At 40.2% G+C, this 10000-nt stretch overlaps 1 pseudogene; it reads right to left on the bottom strand.

Moving 5' to 3' along the window:
* Positions 1–7157: 7157 nt before the first annotated feature.
* On the bottom strand, positions 7158–9132 carry LOC108103359 (annotated as a pseudogene).
* Positions 9133–10000: the final 868 nt, after the last annotated feature.

The raw sequence follows: 10000 nt of genomic DNA on the forward strand, positions 1-10000 counted from the left end.
GCGTGCTGGGGAGGAGGCGGCAACGCGAGATTTGTATTAGAGATACTCGACAGTCTTGTAAATAGTGCTGTGTTCGGGATTTACTCCGCATTATTCCATCTCGTTTATTTTTAAGCTCTTTGATATCTTTGCTCGCCATGTTATTGTTTAAAAAAAATTTTAAAATAATCGATAAAAATTAATTTTAATTCGAAAGAAATAACGAATAAAATAAAAAAAAAATTAAACGAGTGGTATATTCCGAAGAAAATAGCGTTGATGGTTGGAAAATGGCGGACACGCGGCAAATTTTGGACAGAAAATGCGCGCGAAAATGTCCCTCAATCTTCTTGGCATCAGGTTACAGGAAAAAGAAACGAAAATGAAATAAATCAATTTTTTCCTGTCTTGAAATTGAACCCTTAAGTGGTGCTCACTACGATATGTTGGGGAATTAAAACACAGTTTGGGTCAACGACGAAATTAAATTGAACACCCAAAGCGATTCACTTTTTTATCTTAATATATGTTTTGCAGGTATAATAAATATAACATAATTTGTTAGTGCATGCGAATTTTTATTCTCAAAATCCTGATTCAGTGCGGCAACCAACATTGAACCAGAGTACAGAAACTACTGGCCAACATATAACTGGAAACACACAATTGCCTAACGGCCTGGAAGCAATGCTGGTAACTACCCAGCAAGCATTTTATGAAATTTCTAATTGAATATGAGTCATTTTCGACTCTCCTAGAAGAGCAAAATGATCATAAGTGCGCTCGTTTTCTGATCGAAAAAGACTCTCTCGCAAGAAGCGAGTCTTTTTCGAGTCATATTTTAATCGAAATTCGCTCGCTTTCGACTCATTTTCCTCCCAAGAAGGGAGTCTTTCGAGTTTAATCGAAATTCGCTCGCTTTCGACTCATTTTCCTCCCAAGAAGCAAGACTTTTTGGGTCATATAAGAATCGAATATAAGTGATATATTCAATAATATTTTGATCTACAATTTTTTATTTATTATATATATATATATATGATATGTATTTCAAATAGCAACTAAACTTATTCATGCGCTTTCTTTTTTTTACCCGGTCTTTGGCATGTACTAAAAATTTTAAAAAGACCATGTTCATGTCCTTATACGTGCATTGGAATTTTATGTAGCAAATATCTAGGAGGAGAAAAATATTACCTTTTTTTCGCCAATAATAAAACTTTTCTTTTTATTATTGTTATAAGGAAGCACTTTTCAACTATAACTTGTAGCCAATTCGTCGGAAAATACTTTTCGAAGTGCTGCTCTTAAAAATTGAGATGGTCCTTCTCCACCAGTTTTCCCTATAAATTGTTTCTGAAAATAAAATTAAATTAAATTAAGAAATTAAAATTGATTTATACAGGGTGACAATAAAAAACCCGGACAAACTTTGAAGCAATATATTATAAATGTGTTATGATGCCGCCCTTAAATAAATGCATTTATCGATAGCTTGTACTTTTCTGAAACAAATATATTTACATACATTTTCATGATTCCCACCAATTTGATATTCGTTTCGGGATATCTAACAATCGTTGTGCAATTTTAAAACTGTTTCAACAAGGAAAACAATCAATGAGACATTGTTCGTTTGCTTGGCATACCAAAACAAACGGTCTCTGACGCTATCCGGCGATTTAATAAGCTTGGCCATGAAGGTGAGCGTCCCGGACGAGGCAGACCATGCACCGCTAACACTTCCAGAAATCGCCAGATCGTGAAAAAGCGGATCAGTCGGAATTGCAGAGTCTCGGTCAGAAAATAGCCCGTGAAATCGGAGTGAATCGAGAAAGTGTTCGGTTGATTGCAAAAAATGAACTTAATCTCAAGCCCTACAAGCTCCAAAAAGTGCATCTTCTTACGGTTGATACGAGACGAGAAGATATTCACCATCCAACAGGCGCACAATCACCAAAATGACAGAAGCTGGTCGGCTGAAGCTACAGGTACCTCTGCAATAATCGAGCGCCGTCAATGTGAGCAGTCTTTAATGGTTTGGAGAGGATTATGCGCCACCGGCAAAACACCCCTTGTTTTCATCGATCAAGGAGTCAAAATCCATCAAGAAGCAAACCGCAGGGACATTTTGGAAACTGTTGTGCTTCCTTGGGCCCAGCAGCACTTCAGTGATACAGAGTGGACGTTTCATCAGGATTCAGCGCCAGCCCATAGAGCCAAATTGACTCAGGACTGGTGCACAGCCAATTTTTCAGACTTTATCACATCCAGTGAATGGCCACCTTACTCGCCAGATCTTAATCCGATGGACTGTGTGTGGTCTATTTTGGATTCCAGGGCATGTGCTAAACGCCACATAAGTTTCGAGGGGCTGAAGCAATTATTGCTCCGAGAATGGGATCGATTATCGGAAAAAGACCTGCGGCTCATTACGCTAAATTTCCAGAAACGTTTAGGGCTCTGCATCGAAGCCCAAGGAAGCCACTTCGAAACCGGCTGAATATATGTTAACACAATATCTATTTAATAGTTGTGTATCTGCATATTTTCTCAAATACAGTTCCTTAAAAAGTTATGATCAAAAATGTGTGTCCGGGTTATTTATTGTCACCCTGTATATACAATACTTACAAATTGCTGTAATTTCGCATTATCCTGCTGTACGTCGTTTTCAAAGTTGACAATTTCATTTAAGTCGGTGAAAGGAAGGCTTCTGAAATCTGGCAAATCATTCATGTGTTGCCCTCCGGTACTATGAAGTTTTCTATTTTCCAATTTGACGGTAATCACTTCCTCCTGCCAATTTGGTAATACAAAGCTTTAGGTCCACAACTTCAGCCCTTAACATTCGGTTTTCTTTTTGAATATCAAGTAAAATATCATTGATTTTTTCCAATCTTCATCATTTTTCACTAAAAATATTATCGTTATTGAAAGATATTGTATTTATTTATGCTCTACTTACATGATGTTTAATTGTTCAATTGTGTGTATTGAAAATTTTCAGAACATTGTGCACAAGAGGTGTAAAAAAGAAACATACAAATTTCGGATTAAGCATGTAGGTTTCTATGATGCTCCCAATGCGAATTGTTTTTTTCCGATCAAGCCACGCCCACTCTAACGCCCACAAAACCCGAAAAACCAAAAATGCAAAAATCTCGAAAACTATAAGATCTACACAATTTTGCTTAGGAACACGTATTAAGGAGATGCCTCTGCAACTTGCCACGAAATTGCACCCAGCCACGCCCACTCTAACGCCCACAAACCGGGGAAAACTGTGGCGTCTATAATATTTTTATGAATGCCTTCGTTTGACCTCGTGTAACTTATTTCTGTTAATATCTATCGATTTTACATTAAACATTATTTCGCTATTTATAAAGAAAATAATGTTATAAGGCCTTACATGGGCAGTGACGTCACTATAAGCATACTCAACATACTTCCTCTGACAATAGGTGGGGCATTGTAAATTTCCACTAGCAAAATATTATTTAAAAATTTTGTAAAACAGTAACGGGTATCTTACAGTCGCGGCACCCGATTATAGAGTTTCCTCTTGGTTTTTAATAATATCATTTACTGAAAACTCAATTTTGTCATCAAATGTTATATCAGTCGCACAATACATTTGAAAATTATTCGACTCAACTGGTTGAAGAAAAGCTTGCGTCAACTTATTTACTGTCATTCCAAGAATAACTGGCAAATTATTACAGTTCTATTTCAGTAATCTTAAGAATTTTATTTCCTATCAAACAGAAATTATCGGGTTCTCTGACTGAGAAAATAACACCTTTCACATTTAACATTTCTTCCTTTTTAGTTTCTCCAAAACTAGCATTTTAATTATATCCTACTTCCTTCTCTAAATTATAGCTAATTTCTGCATGTCTTTTATAAATTCGTACTGCTACACTATCTCCTTTCCTAACTTTTTGTTTAATTTTATTTAAATGGTTCTCAAATTTAAATGCGCTTATACCTTCTAGACATTCATAAAGCTTGGCATCTTCATGAATATGCAATAATGAATAAAAATTATAAGTTATGAAGGACAAATCATATAGCCTTGCTGTATCAAACACAGAAGATTTCAAAAGAATTTCTGCACATGAGTTGTTAAGCTTACATTCATATTTATCTAAACGAATTCTTAAGGCTAAAGATAATTTTAAAAAATCAGCATATCTTTCTGTAGTAAGAACTTCTTTTAATATAAAAGGTCCAGTATAAAGTACAAATTGTCTAAGCTCTGTTGCTTTCCATCTGTCAAGTTCTTTTAAACTTCGAGGTTTTCTTTAAATTCCCTTGTCATGTTATTTCTATTGAAATGCAACTCTTGAAATAGATTCGATTTTCCACGATGTAAATGAAAAGTCTGCACCCTTTTTTTAACCCATGCATTCAATAATGTCCGCATCACACCTAAACATATAACGTGCATGTAATCTAAGGAACATTGTGATATAATATAAATATGTAACATTTCTAATGGAGATTGCCTTAAGTGATGTTCTGGCTGAGAGCTATTTCTGAAGGAAGAATTAGTTCTAGGTGGTTTATTATTTGTGGTTTCCGCCGGAAAAATAAGACGATGTTTAACCATTTCTCCTTTTTGAGTACACCTGCCACATGAATAGTATCCACTGTGTCCCTTAGTTCCCAAAATATAAGACATTGCCGGTGCGTCCATTACGAAACAGCGAACTGAGATTTGGTTAAAATGATTAGATAACCAAAAACCCTCTTGCATAACCAATTTCGTCTCAGAAATAAACAACAAGAAAAACGTCGGTTGTGTCTGCAACGCTGGCCTATATTGGCCATACTTCTTTCGAGCTGCTTTTGAATAAGGAAAGGCCATCAATACCGAAGTCCAAAACCAAGTACGGTAACTTCCAATCTTATACAGTCAAAAAATCCGTTAGTCCGCATTTTACTCCATAGTGTGTGTAAGTTCCTTCTCCAACTGTTCTCTGATTAACAGTGCCATGAGTCTTCAAAATGGTTCTAGCGTCTTTTGGCACTGTTATATTGCACTTTCGTAATATTAAGAGCAATGCATTTAGTGCAGCAAAGCTTACTCCAAATTGAGTAGCCCATTTTTAAATTTCTTCCCTCAAAGTTATTTTTTCGTTTTCACATTTAAATCACTCATGGAAGAGCATTTTTCACCCGACGCGCTTGAGTCGTTATAATTTTCAATGTTATTTTCCGCGACAAGTTCTTTATTTGTGTTATCTGCCAGGTATTCATTTTTTTTTAATTCAGACAACACAATGTCTTTGCTTAATAATTGTTTGGCTTGTTTTTTTGCCAACCACCTAAAGACCTAAAGAATCTTAATGCTTAAAATAAAATTTGTATCTCTTATAGTTCCTGAGATCTCAGCGTTCATACGGACAGACGACTTCGCGATTGATCCTGATCAAGAAAAAATATTCTTTATAGGGTCGGAAGCGCTTTCTTCTACCTGTGACATACTTTTTTACGATTCTAGTACACTTTTACTCTACGGGTAACGGGTATAAGAAGAGAACAGAAAAATATCAATCAAAATTTAAAATGAAAAATTTCAAAAATGATTTGGAGTATTACGACGAAATTGAGCGAAAACTGACGCTCTTCATAAATAAGATAAGTCATGACACACACGACACGGAGTAGAGTAGTATGATAGTGTCTTACTGGACTGCGATGATATCGTTAATTTTTTAGAGGAAGCTCCCGCTTGCCCTTCATTGAACGAAGGCTGCCGGGGAATACCATGAAAATTCTCGTAGACACTGGAGCGGAAAGGAATTACGTAAAGCCCGCAATGAGCTGATGAACGTCGATTCCCTATTACTTTGAGTTCCGTTCATGGCTCAAGTAAAATAACAGAAAAGTGCTTAATGCACATTTTTGCCTCCTTTCTCTCTACTTGAAACGTATTAATGCCTTTGATGCCATAGAAGGTTTCGAACTGCTAACGCAGGCCGGAGCGGCTTTAGATCTACTAAACAACCTTAACGCACGCACGCATTTATGATAGCGTTGATGTGAACTTCACAAATATGAAAGATGAATTTAGAAAAGAGAAAAAAAAATTTGTTCAGCCTCAGGTATTTTCTAAATTTGGCCAGTTACTACAGAAATTTTGTTAAAAACTTCGCGTCCGTGGCTAGACGACTTAGTTCCATACTCAAAGGAGGGAGTGGCACTGTTTGCAAACACATGTCAAACAAGAAAAAACGCTAAATTCGAGTGATGCGACTATAGGATACCCGATACTGCTTAAACAATTGTAAAATATTCATTTTGCTAGTGGAAATTCACAAAGCGCTACCTATTGTCATAGAAAGCATGTTGAGTAACTGATAGTGACGTCACTGCCCATTTGAGGCCTTATAACCTAAATTTCTTTTTAAATAGCGAAATAATGTTAACTTAATCCGAACTTTCTATCACTTATAATTACCGAGATATCAACTTTTCTACAAAATGTGAAAACCGTCTTTCGAGCTTGGTGGGCGTGCGTGTGACCGGTTAAGGGTACCACCATAATATGCGCTGGTATCTCAAGATTATACATACTTAATCTTAACTTTCTGGCTCTAACAGTTCCTGAGATTTCAGAGATTTTAGGGCGTTAGAGAGGGCATGACAGGATGTTGTAATAATCTTGCGCTGTGTAGGGACCTCAAAAATCTTCATGCTTAATCTCAACTCTGTATATCTTAGAGTTCTTGAGATCTCAACGCTCATTAAGACAGACGGACATGGCGTGACCGACTTGGCTGTTGATCCTGATCAAAAATGTATATACTGTTGAGCAACTAAGAGTTTTTAATTGCTGTAAATTAAATATACCGGGGCAGTTCAATTTCCAACTTTTATGCCGAGTTCAAATCAAAATCAAATCAACTCCGCAACAAAACCACGACGAACGCAAGAAGTCCAGCTCAACTACAAAAGCTTCCAACAGCGCATGCGCTACAAAGTAACAGTAAATGGCATGCGAAACTGAGATAATCAAAACAAACTAGAAACTGCTTATAAACCCGCCACTGCTCATCCGTCTTTGTCTTTGGGTGCTTGGCTCAATATCCTCCCCCCGTTGAAGGCTTGCCCTTCAACAAAGTCCTTGAAGGGCAGCAGACACAACCTTGAAAACATACGCCTTGTCGTTCCAACAACTGTATTTAGTACGCCAATACTATTCTGTTTTACAAATCAAAATGCTGCAGCTGCCAGCCTCCAATGGCCCCCTCATCGTTGCCCTTGTTGGTCCCTTATGCTTCACAAACTGGCCCTCGGGATCGATCTCCTTGTTCTCCACGTTGTTTTTGACACTAGCTGACACATAGTAGTTCGAGATACTGCGATCTTCAGATTCATCAACCACAGCACGCTTGCGGCTCATGGCACCAGAAGAAGTGCCTCTTGAAAGCGTTTCACGGGTTGAGGTACGCAGTGATGGGCTGAATGACTGTACCATGGCATACTGGCGGCTGGGGTAATGTTCAGGCGCGCCTAACTGGCGGCTGGGGTAATGTTCAGGCGCGCCTTCTCGCCGATCAGCAGCTTGCCGTAGGAAGCGATTTCCAAATCCAGTGAGACCTAGATGTCCTGGTACTCCGGCAGATGATGGGTCGTCGAATAAACTTCTTCTCGAGCTGAGCCACCTCATGGCCGTGCCGCTCGCGGGTGTAATCTATTTCCTGCTCCAACTCACGCACGAGTTCAAATTCGTGAAGCTTGCCATTTAGAGCGTCAACACGAACACGAGTTAAGCGCAACTCTTCAATGGACTTGTGCGGAGAGTTGGATGTGCGTGCAGCAGCCCCTTGCAGACGACGGACTTTATCCTCGTATAGCGACTCGATAATTCGCATTTGCTCCTCATACTGGGAGAGCAGCTCCTGTAGCGACTGCGTCAACTTGCCATCATAGTCGAGGCTGAGGCGTTCGTCGTTGCTTTTGACACTAGCTGACACATAGTAGTTCGAGATATTGCGATATTCAGATTCATCAACCACAGCACGCTTGCGGATCATGCCTCTTGAGAGCGTGGCATTGGTTGAGGTACGCAGTGATTGGCTGAAGGACTGTACCATGGCCGTGCTGTCGGCTGGGGTAATGATCAGGCGCGCCTCCTCGCCGACCTGCAGCTTGTCGTAGCACGAGTTAAAATTCGTGAGTCTCGGCATTTAGACCGTCAATACGAACACGAATCGAGCGCAATTCTTCGATGGACTTGTGCGTAGAGTTGAATGTGCGTGCAGCAGACCCTTGCAGACGACGGACTTTATCCTCGTATAGCGACTCAATAATACGCATCTGCTCCTCATACTGAGAGCGCAGCTCATGTAGCGACTGCTTCAATTTCGCTGTTTTCTGTCTGGCGGATGCGGCGCGACTCATTGATATGAGTAGTGAGAGGATCTGATCCTCGATTGACTTGTGAGTAGAGTTGGATGTGCGTGCAGCGGCTTCATATACATTTACATATTTTATCCTCGTATAGCTACTCGATAATTCGCAGCTCCCGTAGAGACTGCTTTAACTTGGCATCATAGTCGGAGCATGAGGTGTCCGTTTATGTTGCGACACGGTCTCCTGCTCAAGACCATGTCCCCCAAACTGTTTGCGCAGGAGATCCTAATCCTTGGTCATATCGTTCAGTTCATCAGAAATCTTTTTCCGATCGGCATTGGCCAGGTTGAATTTGCTCAGCTCATTGAAACGCGACTCGTACATGCGGGCATTTCGTCCTCCTTCCACAGACGATTGCTATCAATCTTGCCACGGGTACGGTTCCTGGCTGTATCATCCAGAAGACGACGCGTCTCCAGCAGCTCAGCCTCGAACATGTTCTGTATGTGTCATGGTGATCGTGTCCCTGGTGGTCTGCACCTTGATGTTTCAGCGGAAATTCTCTGTCTCCAAATTACGCACACGTTCGATATAGGTGGCCAGACGATCGTTCAGGTTCTGCAGCTCAACCTTCTCAGCCACGCGGGAGTGGCAGGTGGAGCCCATGGGGCTAAAGACCGCTGATGAAGCGGCCACACGAGGTTTCCCTGGGGTGCAACCATCACCAGACTTCAGGCAAACATTAACCGATGCTCTATCCGAAGTGAATTCAGTGTCTCTCATGGCTAGTCACCGCTACAGAGCATTCGGACCGATAAAGCTGAAAATGGCTGGCTGGCCAGCCGTGATGAGATGAGGTGAACTTGTGAGCCGGAATCATGTAGTGCTCGACAGGGAAGGACGTTTCCTGATCGACCGCGAACACATGTCAAAGAAGGTTGCTATTGAGTTCGACGATGCCTCTACAAGCGGTATCGGTGCAGTCTGTCCTAAAATGGTAGGCCGATCACAATGATATCTCGCACATTAAAAAACTGCGAAAGGGAACTTTTAGCGATTGTTTGTGCCATAGGGAAAGTCACTTAGGAAATATGAATATTAATAGACCATCAACCACCCACTTTCGATGTAGTCATGCGAAATACTATCAAGAACATTAAACGGTGGAAAGTGTTTATCTAAGAGCACAACGCCAATGTGTTCTAAAAACCTGGAAAGTTAAATTGTGTAGTCGACGTTTTGTCCCGACTCGGAGAAAAAAGAAATAATTACATGTGAGCATCGCGGTCAGGAAAATGTGAAACAAGTCCAACAAGTCAACAAGTCCAACAAGCCAACGAGGTATTCCTAGACTGCGGGAACTGCACCTAGAAGATATACAAGAGACACCCCAAGTAGCTGGAGTTGGGTGTCTCACCAATCCCTTAGTATGTGGGAAAAATGCTGCACCTGGAAAACTACGCTACGGATAAGAGGTTATTCCTAGCCTGCGTTTTTACATTTTGCCGTGGTACAGCTATCTAGGGAAATAGCAGATGTTCGTAGCCCAAAATTACAGGTGGTCAAATTTTCCAAAAACCGTCTACTGCGACAATGAGGGGGGTTGTCCATGAGGACAGCCATATTTAGGCATTCTTCTGATTTTTTGGCT

This window comes from Drosophila eugracilis, unplaced genomic scaffold (assembly GCF_018153835.1).
Source record: "Drosophila eugracilis isolate 14026-0451.02 unplaced genomic scaffold, ASM1815383v1 contig_1229, whole genome shotgun sequence".
Classification (NCBI taxonomy): domain Eukaryota; kingdom Metazoa; phylum Arthropoda; class Insecta; order Diptera; family Drosophilidae; genus Drosophila; species Drosophila eugracilis.